The sequence below is a fragment of the Podarcis muralis genome, chromosome 5, assembly GCF_964188315.1.
Source record: "Podarcis muralis chromosome 5, rPodMur119.hap1.1, whole genome shotgun sequence".
Classification (NCBI taxonomy): Eukaryota; Metazoa; Chordata; class Lepidosauria; order Squamata; family Lacertidae; genus Podarcis; species Podarcis muralis.
In genome coordinates, this window is record NC_135659.1 from 18359633 (window position 1) to 18377252 (window position 17620).

A 17620-nucleotide genomic window follows, 5' to 3' on the forward strand; every position below is an offset into this window, starting at 1 on the left:
TGATGAAATTGTGACCCCGGGGCTTAGGGATTTTTTCAAAAAAATCTTTTTCTGCCGGTTGACTTGTCGAGGGCTGATTTCTTTTCCTGTGATAAAAAGCCTTCTGTTTCGACTGCCAAACCTCTCAGGGGAGCATTTGCAACCGTTTGGTACCATTTTTGAATGAACTGCCGAAAATCAGATTTTTGATGAAATTGTGACCCCGGGGCTTAGGGATTTTTTCAAAAAAATCTTTTTCTGCCGGTTGACTTGTCGAGGGCTGATTTCTTTTCCTGTGATAAAAAGCCTTCTGTTTGGACCGCCAAACCTCTCAGGGGAGCATTTGCAACCGTTTTGTACCATTTTTGAGTGAATTGCCGAAAGTCATATTTTTGATGAAATTGTGACCCCGGGGCTTAGGGATTTTTTCAAAAAAATCTTTTTCTGCCGGTTGACTTGTCGAGGGCTGATTTCTTTTCCTGTGATAAAAAGCCTTCTTTTTCGACCGCCAAACCTCTCAGGGGAGCATTTGCAACCGTTTGGCACCATTTTTGAGTGAATTGCCGAAAGTCATATTTTTGATGAAATTGTGACCCCGGGGCTTAGGGATTTTTTCAAAAAAATCTTTTTCTGCCGGTTGAGTTGTCGAGGGCTGATTTCTTTTCCTGTGATAAAAAGCCTTCTGTTTCGACCGCCAAACCTCTCAGGGGAGCATTTGCAACCGTTTGGTACCATTTTTGAGTGAATTGCCGAAAGTCATATGTTTGATGAAATTGTGACCCCGGGGCTTAGGGATTTTTTCAAAAAAATCTTTTTCTGCCGGTTGACTTGTCGAGGGCTGATTTCTTTTCCTGTGATAAAAAGCCTTCTGTTTCGACTGCCAAACCTCTCAGGGGAGCATTTGCAACCGTTTGGCACCATTTTTAAATGAACTGCCGAAAGTCATATTTTTGATGAAATTGTGACCCCGGGGCTTAGGGATTTTTTCAAAAAAATCTTTTTCTGCCGGTTGACTTGTCGAGGGCTGATTTCTTTTCCTGTGATAAAAAGCCTTCTGTTTGGACCGCCAAACCTCTCAGGGGAGCATTTGCAACCTTTTGGCACCATTTTTGAGTGAATTGCCGAAAGTCATATTTTTGATGAAATTGTGACCCCGGGGCTTAGGGATTTTTTCAAAAAAATCTTTTTCTGCCGGTTGAGTTGTCGAGGGCTGATTTCTTTTCCTGTGATAAAAAGCCTTCTGTTTCGACCGCCAAACCTCTCAGGGGAGCATTTGCAACCGTTTCGTACCATTTTTGAGTGAATTGCCGAAAGTCATATGTTTGATGAAATTGTGACCCCGGGGCTTAGGGATTTTTTCAAAAAAATCTTTTTTGCCGGTTAAGTTGCCGAGGGCTGATTTCTTTTCCTGTGATAAAAAGCCTTCTGTTTCGACCGCCAAACCTCTCAGGGGAGCATTTGCAACCGTTTCGTACCATTTTTGAGTGAATTGCCGAAAGTCATATTTTTGATGAAATTGTGACCCCGGGGCTTAGGGATTTTTTCAAAAAAATCTTTTTCTGCCGGTTGACTTGTCGAGGGCTGATTTCTTTTCCTGTGATAAAAAGCCTTCTGTTTTGACCGCCAAACCTCTCAGGGGAGCATTTGCAACCTTTTGGCACCATATCTGAGTGAATTGCCGAAAGTCATATTTTTGATGAAATTGTGACCCCGGGGCTTAGGGATTTTTTCAAAAAAATCTTTTTTGCCGGTTAAGTTGCCGAGGGATGATTTCTTTTCCTGTGATAAAAAGCCTTCTGTTTCGACCGCCAAACCTCTCAGGGGAGCATTTGCAACCGTTTCGTACCATTTTTGAGTGAATTGCCGAAAGTCATATTTTTGATGAAATTGTGACCCCGGGGCTTAGGGATTTTTTCAAAAAAATCTTTTTCTGCCGGTTGACTTGTCGAGGGCTGATTTCTTTTCCTGTGATAAAAAGCCTTCTGTTTCGACCGCCAAACCTCTCAGGGGAGCATTTGCAACCGTTTGGTACCATTTTTGAGTGAATTGCCGAAAGTCAGATTTTTGATGAAATTGTGACCCCGGGGCTTAGGGATTTTTTCAAAAAAATCTTTTTCTGCCGGTTGACTTGTCAAGGGCTGATTTCTTTTCCTGTGATAAAAAGCCTTCTGTTTCGACTGCCAAACCTCTCAGGGGAGCATTTGCAACCGTTTGGCACCATTTTTGAATGAACTGCCGAAAGTCAGATTTTTGATGAAATTGTGACCCCGGGGCTTAGGGATTTTTTCAAAAAAATCCTTTTCTGCCGGTTGACTTGTCGAGGGCTGATTTCTTTTCCTGTGATAAAAAGCCTTCTGTTTGGACCGCCAAACCTCTCAGGGGAGCATTTGCAACCGTTTTGTACCATTTTTTAGTGAATTGCCGAAAGTCATATTTTTGATGAAATTGTGACCCCGGGGCTTAGGGATTTTTTCAAAAAAATCTTTTTCTGCCGGTTGAGTTGTCGAGGGCTGATTTCTTTTCCTGTGATAAAAAGCCTTCTGTTTCGACCGCCAAACCTCTCAGGGGAGCATTTGCAACCGTTTGGTACCATTTTTGAGTGAATTGCCGAAAGTCATATGTTTGATGAAATTGTGACCCCGGGGCTTAGGGATTTTTTCAAAAAAATCTTTTTCTGCCGGTTGACTTGTCGAGGGCTGATTTCTTTTCCTGTGATAAAAAGCCTTCTGTTTCGACTGCCAAACCTCTCAGGGGAGCATTTGCAACCGTTTGGCACCATTTTTAAATGAACTGCCGAAAGTCATATTTTTGATGAAATTGTGACCCCGGGGCTTAGGGATTTTTTCAAAAAAATCTTTTTCTGCCGGTTGACTTGTCGAGGGCTGATTTCTTTTCCTGTGATAAAAAGCCTTCTGTTTGGACCGCCAAACCTCTCAGGGGAGCATTTGCAACCTTTTGGCACCATTTTTGAGTGAATTGCCGAAAGTCATATTTTTGATGAAATTGTGACCCCGGGGCTTAGGGATTTTTTCAAAAAAATCTTTTTCTGCCGGTTGAGTTGTCGAGGGCTGATTTCTTTTCCTGTGATAAAAAGCCTTCTGTTTCGACCGCCAAACCTCTCAGGGGAGCATTTGCAACCGTTTCGTACCATTTTTGAGTGAATTGCCGAAAGTCATATGTTTGATGAAATTGTGACCCCGGGGCTTAGGGATTTTTTCAAAAAAATCTTTTTTGCCGGTTAAGTTGCCGAGGGCTGATTTCTTTTCCTGTGATAAAAAGCCTTCTGTTTCGACCGCCAAACCTCTCAGGGGAGCATTTGCAACCGTTTCGTACCATTTTTGAGTGAATTGCCGAAAGTCATATTTTTGATGAAATTGTGACCCCGGGGCTTAGGGATTTTTTCAAAAAAATCTTTTTCTGCCGGTTGACTTGTCGAGGGCTGATTTCTTTTCCTGTGATAAAAAGCCTTCTGTTTTGACCGCCAAACCTCTCAGGGGAGCATTTGCAACCTTTTGGCACCATATCTGAGTGAATTGCCGAAAGTCATATTTTTGATGAAATTGTGACCCCGGGGCTTAGGGATTTTTTCAAAAAAATCTTTTTTGCCGGTTAAGTTGCCGAGGGATGATTTCTTTTCCTGTGATAAAAAGCCTTCTGTTTCGACCGCCAAACCTCTCAGGGGAGCATTTGCAACCGTTTCGTACCATTTTTGAGTGAATTGCCGAAAGTCATATTTTTGATGAAATTGTGACCCCGGGGCTTAGGGATTTTTTCAAAAAAATCTTTTTCTGCCGGTTGACTTGTCGAGGGCTGATTTCTTTTCCTGTGATAAAAAGCCTTCTGTTTCGACCGCCAAACCTCTCAGGGGAGCATTTGCAACCGTTTGGTACCATTTTTGAGTGAATTGCCGAAAGTCAGATTTTTGATGAAATTGTGACCCCGGGGCTTAGGGATTTTTTCAAAAAAATCTTTTTCTGCCGGTTGACTTGTCAAGGGCTGATTTCTTTTCCTGTGATAAAAAGCCTTCTGTTTCGACTGCCAAACCTCTCAGGGGAGCATTTGCAACCGTTTGGCACCATTTTTGAATGAACTGCCGAAAGTCAGATTTTTGATGAAATTGTGACCCCGGGGCTTAGGGATTTTTTCAAAAAAATCCTTTTCTGCCGGTTGACTTGTCGAGGGCTGATTTCTTTTCCTGTGATAAAAAGCCTTCTGTTTGGACCGCCAAACCTCTCAGGGGAGCATTTGCAACCGTTTTGTACCATTTTTTAGTGAATTGCCGAAAGTCATATTTTTGATGAAATTGTGACCCCGGGGCTTAGGGATTTTTTCAAAAAAATCTTTTTCTGCCGGTTGACTTGTCGAGGGCTGATTTCTTTTCCTGTGATAAAAAGCCTTCTTTTTCGACCGCCAAACCTCTCAGGGGAGCATTTGCAACCGTTTGGCACCATTTTTGAGTGAATTGCCGAAAGTCATATTTTTGATGAAATTGTGACCCCGGGGCTTAGGGATTTTTTTCAAAAAAATCTTTTTCTGCCGGTTGACTTGTCGAGGGCTGATTTCTTTTCCTGTGATAAAAAGCCTTCTGTTTCGACTGCCAAACCTCTCAGGGGAGCATTTGCAACCGTTTGGCACCATTTTTAAATGAACTGCCGAAAATCAGATTTTTGATGAAATTGTGACCCCGGGGCTTAGGGATTTTTTCAAAAAAATCTTTTTCTGCCGGTTGACTTGTCGAGGACTGATTTCTTTTCCTGTGATAAAAAGCCTTCTGTTTGGACCGCCAAACCTCTCAGGGGAGCATTTGCAACCGTTTTGTACCATTTTTGAGTGAATTATTGTGACCCCGGGGCTTAGGGATTTTTTCAAAAACTCTTTTTCTGCCGGTTGACTTGCCGAGGGCTGATTTCTTTTCCTGTGATAAAAAGCCTTCTGTTTCGACCGCCAAACCTCTCAGGGGAGCATTTGCACCCGTTTCGTACCATTTTTGAGTGAATTGCCGAAAGTCATATTTTTGATGAAATTGTGACCCCGGGGCTTAGGGATTTTTTCAAAAAAATCTTTTTCTGCCGGTTGACTTGTCGAGGGCTGATTTCTTTTCCTGTGATAAAAAGCCTTCTGTTTCGACCGCCAAACCTCTCAGGGGAGCATTTGCAACCGTTTCGTACCATTTTTGAGTGAATTGCCGAAAGTCATATTTTTGATGAAATTGTGACCCCGGGGCTTAGGGATTTTTTCAAAAAAATCTTTTTCTGCCGGTTGACTTGTCGAGGGCTGATTTCTTTTCCTGTGATAAAAAGCCTTCTGTTTCGACTGCCAAACCTCGCAGGGGAGCATTTGCAACCTTTTGGCACCATTTTTGAGTGAATTGCCGAAAGTCATATTTTTGATGAAATTGTGACCCCGGGGCTTAGGGATTCTTTCAAAAAAATCTTTTTCTGCCGGTTGACTTGTCGAGGGCTGATTTCTTTTCCTGTGATAGAAAGCCTTCTGTTTCGACTGCCAAACCTCTCAGGGGAGCATTTGCAACCGTTTGGTACCATTTTTGAATGAACTGCCGAAAATCAGATTTTTGATGAAATTGTGACCCCGGGGCTTAGGGATTTTTTCAAAAAAATCTTTTTCTGCCGGTTGACTTGTCGAGGGCTGATTTCTTTTCCTGTGATAAAAAGCCTTCTGTTTGGACCGCCAAACCTCTCAGGGGAGCATTTGCAACCGTTTTGTACCATTTTTGAGTGAATTGCCGAAAGTCATATTTTTGATGAAATTGTGACCCCGGGGCTTAGGGATTTTTTCAAAAAAATCTTTTTCTGCCGGTTGACTTGTCGAGGGCTGATTTCTTTTCCTGTGATAAAAAGCCTTCTTTTTCGACCGCCAAACCTCTCAGGGGAGCATTTGCAACCGTTTGGCACCATTTTTGAGTGAATTGCCGAAAGTCATATTTTTGATGAAATTGTGACCCCGGGGCTTAGGGATTTTTTTCAAAAAAATCTTTTTCTGCCGGTTGACTTGTCGAGGGCTGATTTCTTTTCCTGTGATAAAAAGCCTTCTGTTTCGACTGCCAAACCTCTCAGGGGAGCATTTGCAACCGTTTGGCACCATTTTTAAATGAACTGCCGAAAATCAGATTTTTGATGAAATTGTGACCCCGGGGCTTAGGGATTTTTTCAAAAAAATCTTTTTCTGCCGGTTGACTTGTCGAGGGCTGATTTCTTTTCCTGTGATAAAAAGCCTTCTGTTTGGACCGCCAAACCTCTCAGGGGAGCATTTGCAACCGTTTTGTACCATTTTTGAGTGAATTATTGTGACCCCGGGGCTTAGGGATTTTTTCAAAAACTCTTTTTCTGCCGGTTGACTTGCTGAGGGCTGATTTCTTTTCCTGTGATAAAAAGCCTTCTGTTTCGACCGCCAAACCTCTCAGGGGAGCATTTGCAACCGTTTCGTACCATTTTTGAGTGAATTGCCGAAAGTCATATTTTTGATGAAATTGTGACCCCGGGGCTTAGGGATTTTTTTCAAAAAAATCTTTTTCTGCCGGTTGACTTGTCGAGGGCTGATTTCTTTTCCTGTGATAAAAAGCCTTCTGTTTCGACTGCCAAACCTCTCAGGGGAGCATTTGCAACCGTTTGGCACCATTTTTAAATGAACTGCCGAAAATCAGATTTTTGATGAAATTGTGACCCCGGGGCTTAGGGATTTTTTCAAAAAAATCTTTTTCTGCCGGTTGACTTGTCGAGGGCTGATTTCTTTTCCTGTGATAAAAAGCCTTCTGTTTGGACCGCCAAACCTCTCAGGGGAGCATTTGCAACCGTTTTGTACCATTTTTGAGTGAATTATTGTGACCCCGGGGCTTAGGGATTTTTTCAAAAACTCTTTTTCTGCCGGTTGACTTGCCGAGGGCTGATTTCTTTTCCTGTGATAAAAAGCCTTCTGTTTCGACTGCCAAACCTCTCAGGGGAGCATTTGCAACCTTTTGGCACCATTTTTGAGTGAATTGCCGAAAGTCATATTTTTGATGAAATTGTGACCCCGGGGCTTAGGGATTTTTTCAAAAAAATCTTTTTCTGCCGGTTTACTTGTCGAGGGCTGATTTCTTTTCCTGTAATAAAAAGCCTTCTGTTTCGACCGCCAAACCTCTCAGGGGAGCATTTGCAACCGTTTGGTACCATTTTTGAGTGAATTGCCGAAAGTCATATTTTTGATGAAATTGTGACCCCGGGGCTTAGGGGTTTTTTCAAAAAAATCTTTTTTGCCGGTTAAGTTGCCGAGGGCTGATTTCTTTTCCTGTGATAAAAAGCCTTCTGTTTCGACCGCCAAACCTCTCAGGGGAGCATTTGCAACCGTTTCGTACCATTTTTGAGTGAATTGCCGAAAGTCATATTTTTGATGAAATTGTGACCCCGTGGCTTAGGGATTTTTTCAAAAAAATCTTTTTCTGCCGGTTGACTTGTCGAGGGCTCATTTCTTTTACTGTGATAAAAAGCCTTCTGTTTCGACTGCCAAACCTCTCAGGGGAGCATTTGCAACCTTTTGGCACCATTTTTTGAGTGAATTGCAGAAAGTCATAATTTTGATGAAATTGTGACCCCGGGGCTTAGGGATTTTTTCAAAAAAATCTTTTTCTGCCGGTTGACTTGTCGAGGGCTGATTTCTTTTCCTGTGATAAAAAGCCTTCTGTTTCGACCGCCAAACCTCTCAGGGGAGCATTTGCAACCTTTTGGCACCATTTTTGAGTGAATTGCCGAAAGTCATATTTTTGATGAAATTGTGACCCCGGGGCTTAGGGATTTTTTCAAAAAAATCTTTTTCTGCCGGTTGAGTTGTCGAGGGCTGATTTCTTTTCCTGTGATAAAAAGCCTTCTGTTTCGACCGCCAAACCTGTCAGGGGAGCATTTGCAACCGTTTGGCACCATTTTTGAGTGAATTGCCGAAAGTCATATTTTTGATGAAATTGTGACCCCGGGGCTTAGGGGTTTTTTCAAAAAAATCTTTTTTGCCGGTTAAGTTGCCGAGGGCTGATTTCTTTTCCTGTGATAAAAAGCCTTCTGTTTCGACCGCCAAACCTCTCAGGGGAGCATTTGCAACCGTTTCGTACCATTTTTGAGTGAATTGCCGAAAGTCATATTTTTGATGAAATTGTGACCCCGGGGCTTAGGGATTTTTTCAAAAAAATCTTTTTCTGCCGGTTGACTTGTCGAGGGCTCATTTCTTTTACTGTGATAAAAAGCCTTCTGTTTCGACCGCCAAACCTCTCAGGGGAGCATTTGCAACCTTTTGGCACCATTTTTTGAGTGAATTGCCGAAAGTCATATTTTTGATGAAATTGTGACCCCGGGGCTTAGGGATTTTTTCAAAAAAATCTTTTTTGCCAGTTAAGTTGCCGAGGGCTGATTTCTTTTCCTGTGATAAAAAGCCTTCTGTTTCGACCGCCAAACCTCTCAGGGGAGCATTTGCAACCGTTTCGTACCATTTTTGAGTGAATTGCCGAAAGTCATATTTTTGATGAAATTGTGACCCCGTGGCTTAGGGATTTTTTCAAAAAAATCTTTTTCTGCCGGTTGACTTGTCGAGGGCTCATTTCTTTTACTGTGATAAAAAGCCTTCTGTTTCGACTGCCAAACCTCTCAGGGGAGCATTTGCAACCTTTTGGCACCATTTTTTGAGTGAATTGCCGAAAGTCATATTTTTGATGAAATTGTGACCCCGGGGCTTAGGGATTTTTTCAAAAAAATCTTTTTCTGCCGGTTGACTTGTCGAGGGCTGATTTCTTTTCCTGTGATAAAAAGCCTTCTGTTTCGACCGCCAAACCTCTCAGGGGAGCATTTGCAACCTTTTGGCACCATTTTTGAGTGAATTGCCGAAAGTCATATTTTTGATGAAATTGTGACCCCGGGGCTTAGGGATTTTTTCAAAAAAATCTTTTTCTGCCGGTTGAGTTGTCGAGGGCTGATTTCTTTTCCTGTGATAAAAAGCCTTCTGTTTCGACCGCCAAACCTGTCAGGGGAGCATTTGCAACCGTTTGGCACCATTTTTGAGTGAATTGCCGAAAGTCATATTTTTGATGAAATTGTGACCCCGGGGCTTAGGGATTTTTTCAAAAAAATCTTTTTCTGCCGGTTTACTAGTCGAGGGCTGATTTCTTTTCCTGTGATAAAAAGCCTTCTGTTTCGACCGCCAAACCTGTCAGGGGAGCATTTGCAACCGTTTGGCACCATTTTTGAGTGAATTGCCGAAAGTCATATTTTTGATGAAATTGTGACCCCGGGGCTTAGGGATTTTTTCAAAAAAATCTTTTTCTGCCGGTTTACTTGTCGAGGGCTGATTTCTTTTCCTGTAATAAAAAGCCTTCTGTTTCGACCGCCAAACCTCTCAGGGGAGCATTTGCAACCGTTTGGTACCATTTTTGAGTGAATTGCCGAAAGTCATATTTTTGATGAAATTGTGACCCCGGGGCTTAGGGGTTTTTTCAAAAAAATCTTTTTTGCCGGTTAAGTTGCCGAGGGCTGATTTCTTTTCCTGTGATAAAAAGCCTTCTGTTTCGACCGCCAAACCTCTCAGGGGAGCATTTGCAACCTTTTGGCACCATTTTTTGAGTGAATTGCCGAAAGTCATATTTTTGATGAAATTGTGACCCCGGGGCTTAGGGATTTTTTCAAAAAAATCTTTTTCTGCCGGTTGACTTGTCGAGGGCTGATTTCTTTTCCTGTAATAAAAAGCCTTCTGTTTCGACCGCCAAACCTCTCAGGGGAGCATTTGCAACCGTTTCGTACCATTTTTGAGTGAATTGCCGAAAGTCATATTTTTGATGAAATTGTGACCCCGAGGCTTAGGGATTTTTTCAAAAAAATCTTTTTCTGCCGGTTGAGTTGTCGAGGGCTGATTTCTTTTCCTGTGATAAAAAGCCTTCTGTTTCGACCGCCAAACCTGTCAGGGGAGCATTTGCAACCGTTTGGCACCATTTTTGAGTGAATTGCCGAAAGTCATATTTTTGATGAAATTGTGACCCCGGGGCTTAGGGATTTTTTCAAAAAAATCTTTTTCTGCCGGTTGACTTGTCGAGGGCTGATTTCTTTTCCTGTGATAAAAAGCCTTCTGTTTCGACCGCCAAACCTGTCAGGGGAGCATTTGCAACCGTTTGGCACCATTTTTGAGTGAATTGCCGAAAGTCATATTTTTGATGAAATTGTGACCCCGGGGCTTAGGGATTTTTTCAAAAAAATCTTTTTCTGCCGGTTGACTTGTCGAGGGCTGATTTCTTTTCCTGTGATAAAAAGCCTTCTGTTTCGACCGCCAAACCTCTCAGGGGAGCATTTGCAACCGTTTCGTACCATTTTTGAGTGAATTGCCGAAAGTCATATTTTTGATGAAATTGTGACCCCGGGGCTTAGGGATTTTTTCAAAAAAATCTTTTTCTGCCGGTTGACTTGTCGAGGGCACATTTCTTTTACTGTGATAAAAAGCCTTCTGTTTCGACCGCCAAACCTCTCAGGGGAGCATTTGCAACCGTTTGGTACCATTTTTGAGTGAATTGCCGAAAGTCATATTTTTGATGAAATTGTGACCCCGGGGCTTAGGGGTTTTTTCAAAAAAATCTTTTTTGCCGGTTAAGTTGCCGAGGGCTGATTTCTTTTCCTGTGATAAAAAGCCTTCTGTTTCGACCGCCAAACCTCTCAGGGGAGCATTTGCAACCGTTTCGTACCATTTTTGAGTGAATTGCCGAAAGTCATATTTTTGATGAAATTGTGACCCCGGGGCTTAGGGATTTTTTCAAAAAAATCTTTTTCTGCCGGTTGACTTGTCGAGGGCTCATTTCTTTTACTGTGATAAAAAGCCTTCTGTTTCGACTGCCAAACCTCTCAGGGGAGCATTTGCAACCTTTTGGCACCATTTTTTGAGTGAATTGCCGAAAGTCATATTTTTGATGAAATTGTGACCCCGGGGCTTAGGGATTTTTTTCAAAAAAATCTTTTTCTGCCGGTTGACTTGTCGAGGGCTGATTTCTTTTCCTGTGATAAAAAGCCTTCTGTTTCGACCGCCAAACCTCTCAGGGGAGCATTTGCAACCTTTTGGCACCATTTTTGAGTGAATTGCCGAAAGTCATATTTTTGATGAAATTGTGACCCCGGGGCTTAGGGATTTTTTCAAAAAAATCTTTTTCTGCCGGTTGAGTTGTCGAGGGCTGATTTCTTTTCCTGTGATAAAAAGCCTTCTGTTTCGACCGCCAAACCTGTCAGGGGAGCATTTGCAACCGTTTGGCACCATTTTTGAGTGAATTGCCGAAAGTCATATTTTTGATGAAATTGTGACCCCGGGGCTTAGGGATTTTTTCAAAAAAATCTTTTTCTGCCGGTTTACTTGTCGAGGGCTGATTTCTTTTCCTGTAATAAAAAGCCTTCTGTTTCGACCGCCAAACCTCTCAGGGGAGCATTTGCAACCGTTTGGTACCATTTTTGAGTGAATTGCCGAAAGTCATATTTTTGATGAAATTGTGACCCCGGGGCTTAGGGGTTTTTTCAAAAAAATCTTTTTTGCCGGTTAAGTTGCCGAGGGCTGATTTCTTTTCCTGTGATAAAAAGCCTTCTGTTTCGACCGCCAAACCTCTCAGGGGAGCATTTGCAACCTTTTGGCACCATTTTTTGAGTGAATTGCCGAAAGTCATATTTTTGATGAAATTGTGACCCCGGGGCTTAGGGATTTTTTCAAAAAAATCTTTTTCTGCCGGTTGACTTGTCGAGGGCTGATTTCTTTTCCTGTAATAAAAAGCCTTCTGTTTCGACCGCCAAACCTCTCAGGGGAGCATTTGCAACCGTTTCGTACCATTTTTGAGTGAATTGCCGAAAGTCATATTTTTGATGAAATTGTGACCCCGAGGCTTAGGGATTTTTTCAAAAAAATCTTTTTCTGCCGGTTGAGTTGTCGAGGGCTGATTTCTTTTCCTGTGATAAAAAGCCTTCTGTTTCGACCGCCAAACCTGTCAGGGGAGCATTTGCAACCGTTTGGCACCATTTTTGAGTGAATTGCCGAAAGTCATATTTTTGATGAAATTGTGACCCCGGGGCTTAGGGATTTTTTCAAAAAAATCTTTTTCTGCCGGTTGAGTTGTCGAGGGCTGATTTCTTTTCCTGTGATAAAAAGCCTTCTGTTTCGACCGCCAAACCTGTCAGGGGAGCATTTGCAACCGTTTGGAACCATTTTTGAGTGAATTGCCGAAAGTCATATTTTTGATGAAATTGTGACCCCGGGGCTTAGGGATTTTTTCAAAAAAATCTTTTTCTGCCGGTTGAGTTGCCGAGGGCTGATTTCTTTTCCTGTGATAAAAAGCCTTCTGTTTCGACCGCCAAACCTCTCAGGGGAGCATTTGCAACCGTTTCGTACCATTTTTGAGTGAATTGCCGAAAGTCATATTTTTGATGAAATTGTGACCCCGGGGCTTAGGGATTTTTTCAAAAAAATCTTTTTCTGCCGGTTGACTTGTCGAGGGCTCATTTCTTTTACTGTGATAAAAAGCCTTCTGTTTCGACCGCCAAACCTCTCAGGGGAGCATTTGCAACCTTTTGGCACCATTTTTTGAGTGAATTGCCGAAAGTCATATTTTTGATGAAATTGTGACCCCGGGGCTTAGGGATTTTTTCAAAAAAATCTTTTTTGCCGGTTAAGTTGCCGAGGGCTGATTTCTTTTCCTGTGATAAAAAGCCTTCTGTTTCGACCGCCAAACCTCTCAGGGGAGCATTTGCAACCGTTTCGTACCATTTTTGAGTGAATTGCCGAAAGTCATATTTTTGATGAAATTGTGACCCCGAGGCTTAGGGATTTTTTCAAAAAAATCTTTTTCTGCCGGTTGAGTTGTCGAGGGCTGATTTCTTTTCCTGTGATAAAAAGCCTTCTGTTTCGACCGCCAAACCTGTCAGGGGAGCATTTGCAACCGTTTGGCACCATTTTTGAGTGAATTGCCGAAAGTCATATTTTTGATGAAATTGTGACCCCGGGGCTTAGGGATTTTTTCAAAAAAATCTTTTTCTGCCGGTTGACTTGTCGAGGGCTGATTTCTTTTCCTGTGATAAAAAGCCTTCTGTTTCGACCGCCAAACCTCTCAGGGGAGCATTTGCAACCGTTTGGTAGCATTTTTGAGTGAATTGCCGAAAGGCATATTTTTGATGAAATTGTGACCCCGGGGCTTAGGGATTTTTTCAAAAAAATCTTTTTCTGCCGGTTGAGTTGTCGAGGGCTGATTTCTTTTCCTGTGATAAAAAGCCTTCTGTTTCGACCGCCAAACCTCTCAGGGGAGCATTTGCAACCGTTTCGTACCATTTTTGAGTGAATTGCCGAAAGTCATATTTTTGATAAAATTGTGACCCCGGGGCTTAGGGATTTTTTCAAAAACTCTTTTTCTGCCGGTTGACTTGTCGAGGGCTGATTTCTTTTCCTGTGATAAAAAGCCTTCTGTTTCGACCGCCAAACCTCTCAGGGGAGCATTTGCAACCGTTTCGTACCATTTTTGAGTGAATTGCCGAAAGTCATATTTTTGATAAAATTGTGACCCCGGGGCTTAGGGATTTTTTCAAAAAAATCTTTTTCTGCCGGTTGACTTGTCGAGGGCTGATTTCTTTTCCTGTGATAAAAAGCCTTCTGTTTCGACCGCCAAACCTCTCAGGGGTGCATTTGCAACCGTTTGGTACCATTTTTGAGTGAATTGCCGAAAGTCATATTTTTGATGAAATTGTGACCCCGGGGCTTAGGGATTTTTTCAAAAAAATCTTTTTTGCCGGTTAAGTTGCCGAGGGCTGATTTCTTTTCCTGTGATAAAAAGCCTTCTGTTTCGACCGCCAAACCTCTCAGGGGAGCATTTGCAACCGTTTTGTACCATTTTTGAGTGAATTGCCGAAAGTCATATGTTTGATGAAATTGTGACCCCGGGGCTTAGGGATTTTTTCAAAAAAATCTTTTTCTGCCGGTTGACTTGTCGAGGGCTGATTTCTTTTCCTGTGATAAAAAGCCTTCTGTTTCGACTGCCAAACCTCTCAGGGGAGCATTTGCAACCTTTTGGCACCATTTTTGAGTGAATTGCCGAAAGTCATATTTTTGATGAAATTGTGACCCCGGGGCTTAGGGATTTTTTCAAAAAAATCTTTTTCTGCCGGTTGAGTTGTCGAGGGCTGATTTCTTTTCCTGTGATAAAAAGCCTTCTGTTTCGACCGCCAAACCTCTCAGGGGAGCATTTGCAACCGTTTGGTACCATTTTTGAGTGAATTGCCGAAAGTCGGATTTTTGATGAAATTGTGACCCCGGGGCTTAGGGATTTTTTCAAAAAAATCTTTTTTGCCGGTTAAGTTGCCGAGGGCTGATTTCTTTTCCTGTAATAAAAAGCCTTCTGTTTCGACCACCAAACCTCTCAGGGGAGCATTTGCAACCGTTTGGTACCATTTTTGAGTGAATTGCCGAAAGTCATATTTTTGATGAAATTGTGACCACGGGGCTTAGGGATTTTTTCAAAAAAATCTTTTTTGCCGGTTAAGTTGCCGAGGGCTGATTTCTTTTCCTGTGATAAAAAGCCTTCTGTTTCGACCGCCAAACCTCTCAGGGGAGCATTTGCAACCGTTTCGTACCATTTTTGAGTGAATTGCCGAAAGTCATATTTTTGATGAAATTGTGACCCCCCCGGGGCTTAGGGATTTTTTCAAAAACTCTTTTTCTGCCGGTTGACTTGTCGAGGGCTGATTTCTTTTCCTGTGATAAAAAGCCTTCTGTTTCGACCGCCAAACCTCTCAGGGGAGCATTTGCAACCGTTTCGTACCATTTTTGAGTGAATTGCCGAAAGTCATATTTTTGATAAAATTGTGACCCCGGGGCTTAGGGATTTTTTCAAAAAAATCTTTTTCTGCCGGTTGACTTGTCGAGGGCTGATTTCTTTTCCTGTGATAAAAAGCCTTCTGTTTCGACCGCCAAACCTCTCAGGGGAGCATTTGCAACCGTTTGGTACCATTTTTGAGTGAATTGCCGAAAGTCATATTTTTGATGAAATTGTGACCCCGGGGCTTAGGGATTTTTTCAAAAAAATCTTTCTTGCCGGTTAAGTTGCCGAGGGCTGATTTCTTTTCCTGTGATAAAAAGCCTTCTGTTTCGACCGCCAAACCTCTCAGGGGAGCATTTGCAACCGTTTCGTACCATTTTTGAGTGAATTGCCGAAAGTCATATGTTTGATGAAATTGTGACCCCGGGGCTTAGGGATTTTTTCAAAAAAATCTTTTTCTGCCGGTTGACTTGTCGAGGGCTGATTTCTTTTCCTGTGATAAAAAGCCTTCTGTTTCGACTGCCAAACCTCTCAGGGGAGCATTTGCAACCTTTTGGCACCATTTTTGAGTGAATTGCCGAAAGTCAGATTTTTGATGAAATTGTGACCCCGGGGCTTAGGGATTTTTTCAAAAAAATCTTTTTTGCCGGTTAAGATGCCGAGGGCTGATTTCTTTTCCTGTGATAAAAAGCCTTCTGTTTCGACCGCCAAACCTCTCAGGGGAGCATTTGCAACCGTTTCGTACCATTTTTGAGTGAATTGCCGAAAGTCATATTTTTGATGAAATTGTGACCCCGGGGATTAGGGTTTTTTTCAAAAAAATCTTTTTCTGCCGGTTGACTTGTCGAGGGCTGATTTCTTTTCCTGTGATAAAAAGCCTTCTGTTTCGACTGCCAAACCTCTCAGGGGAGCATTTGCAACCGTTTGGCACCATTTTTGAATGAACTGCCGAAAATCAGATTTTTGATGAAATTGTGACCCCGGGGCTTAGGGATTTTTTCAAAAAAATCTTTTTCTGCCGGTTGACTTGTCGAGGGCTGATTTCTTTTCCTGTGATAAAAAGCCTTCTGTTTCGAACGCCAAACCTCTCAGGGGAGCATTTGGAACCGTTTTGTACCATTTTTGAGTGAATTGCCGAAAGTCATATTTTTGATGAAATTGTGACCCCGGGGCTTAGGGATTTTTTCAAAAACTCTTTTTCTGCCGGTTGACTTGTCGAGGGCTGATTTCTTTTCCTGTGATAAAAAGCCTTCTGTTTCGACCGCCAAACCTCTCAGGGGAGCATTTGCAACCGTTTCGTACCATTTTTGAGTGAATTGCCGAAAGTCATATTTTTGATGAAATTGTGACCCCGGGGCTTAGGGATTTTTTCAAAAAAATCTTTTTCTGCCGGTTGACTTGTCGAGGGCTGATTTCTTTTCCTGTGATAAAAAGCCTTCTGTTTCGACCGCCAAACCTCTCAGGGGAGCATTTGCAACCGTTTGGTACCATTTTTGAGTGAATTGCCGAAAGTCAGATTTTTGATGAAATTGTGACCCCGGGGCTTAGGGATTTTTTCAAAAAAATCTTTTTTGCCGGTTAAGTTGTCGAGGGCTGATTTCTTTTCCTGTAATAAAAAGCCTTCTGTTTCGACCACCAAACCTCTCAGGGGAGCATTTGCAAACGTTTGGTACCATTTTTGAGTGAATTGCTGCCGAAAGTCATATTTTTGATGAAATGTTGACCACGGGGCTTAGGGATTTTTTCAAAAAAATCTTTTTTGCCGGTTAAGTTGCCGAGGGCTGATTTCTTTTCCTGTGATAAAAAGCCTTCTGTTTCTATCGCCAAACCTCTCAGGGGAGCATTTGCAACCGTTTGGTACCATTTTTGAGTGAATTGCCGAAAGTCATATTTTTGATGAAATTGTGACCCCGGGGCTTAGGGATTTTTTCAAAAAAATCTTTTTCTGCCGGTTGACTTGTCGAGGGCTGATTTCTTTTCCTGTGATAAAAAGCCTTCTGTTTCGACCGCCAAACCTCTCAGGGGAGCATTTGCAACCGTTTGGTACCATTTTTGAGTGAATTGCCGAAAGTCATATTTTTGATGAAATTGTGACCCCGGGGCTTAGGGATTTTTTCAAAAAAATCTTTTTTGCCGGTTAAGTTGCCGAGGGCTGATTTCTTTTCCTGTGATAAAAAGCCTTCTGTTTCGACCGCCAAACCTCTCAGGGGAGCATTTGCAACCGTTTGGTACCATTTTTCAGTGAATTGCCGAAAGTCATATTTTTGATGAAATTGTGACCACGGGGCTTAGGGATTTTTTCAAAAAAATCTTTTTTGCCGGTTAAGTTGCCGAGGGCTGATTTCTTTTCCTGTGATAAAAAGCCTTCTGTTTCGACCGCCAAACCTCTCAGGGGAGCATTTGCAACCGTTTCGTACCATTTTTGAGTGAATTGCCGAAAGTCATATGTTTGATGAAATTGTGACCCCGGGGCTTAGGGATTTTTTCAAAAAAATCTTTTTCTGCCGGTTGACTTGTCGAGGGCTGATTTCTTTTCCTGTGATAAAAAGCCTTCTGTTTCGACCGCCAAACCTCTCAGGGGAGCATTTGCAACCGTTTGGTACCATTTTTGAGTGAATTGCCGAAAGTCATATTTTTGATGAAATTGTGACCCCGGGGCTTAGGGATTTTTTCAAAAAAATCTTTTTTGCCGGTTAAGTTGCCGAGGGCTGATTTCTTTTCCTGTGATAAAAAGCCTTCTGTTTCGACCGCCAAACCTCTCAGGGGAGCATTTGCAACCGTTTCGTACCATTTTTGAGTGAATTTCCGAAGGTCATATTTTTGATGAAATTGTGACCCCGGGGCTTAGGGATT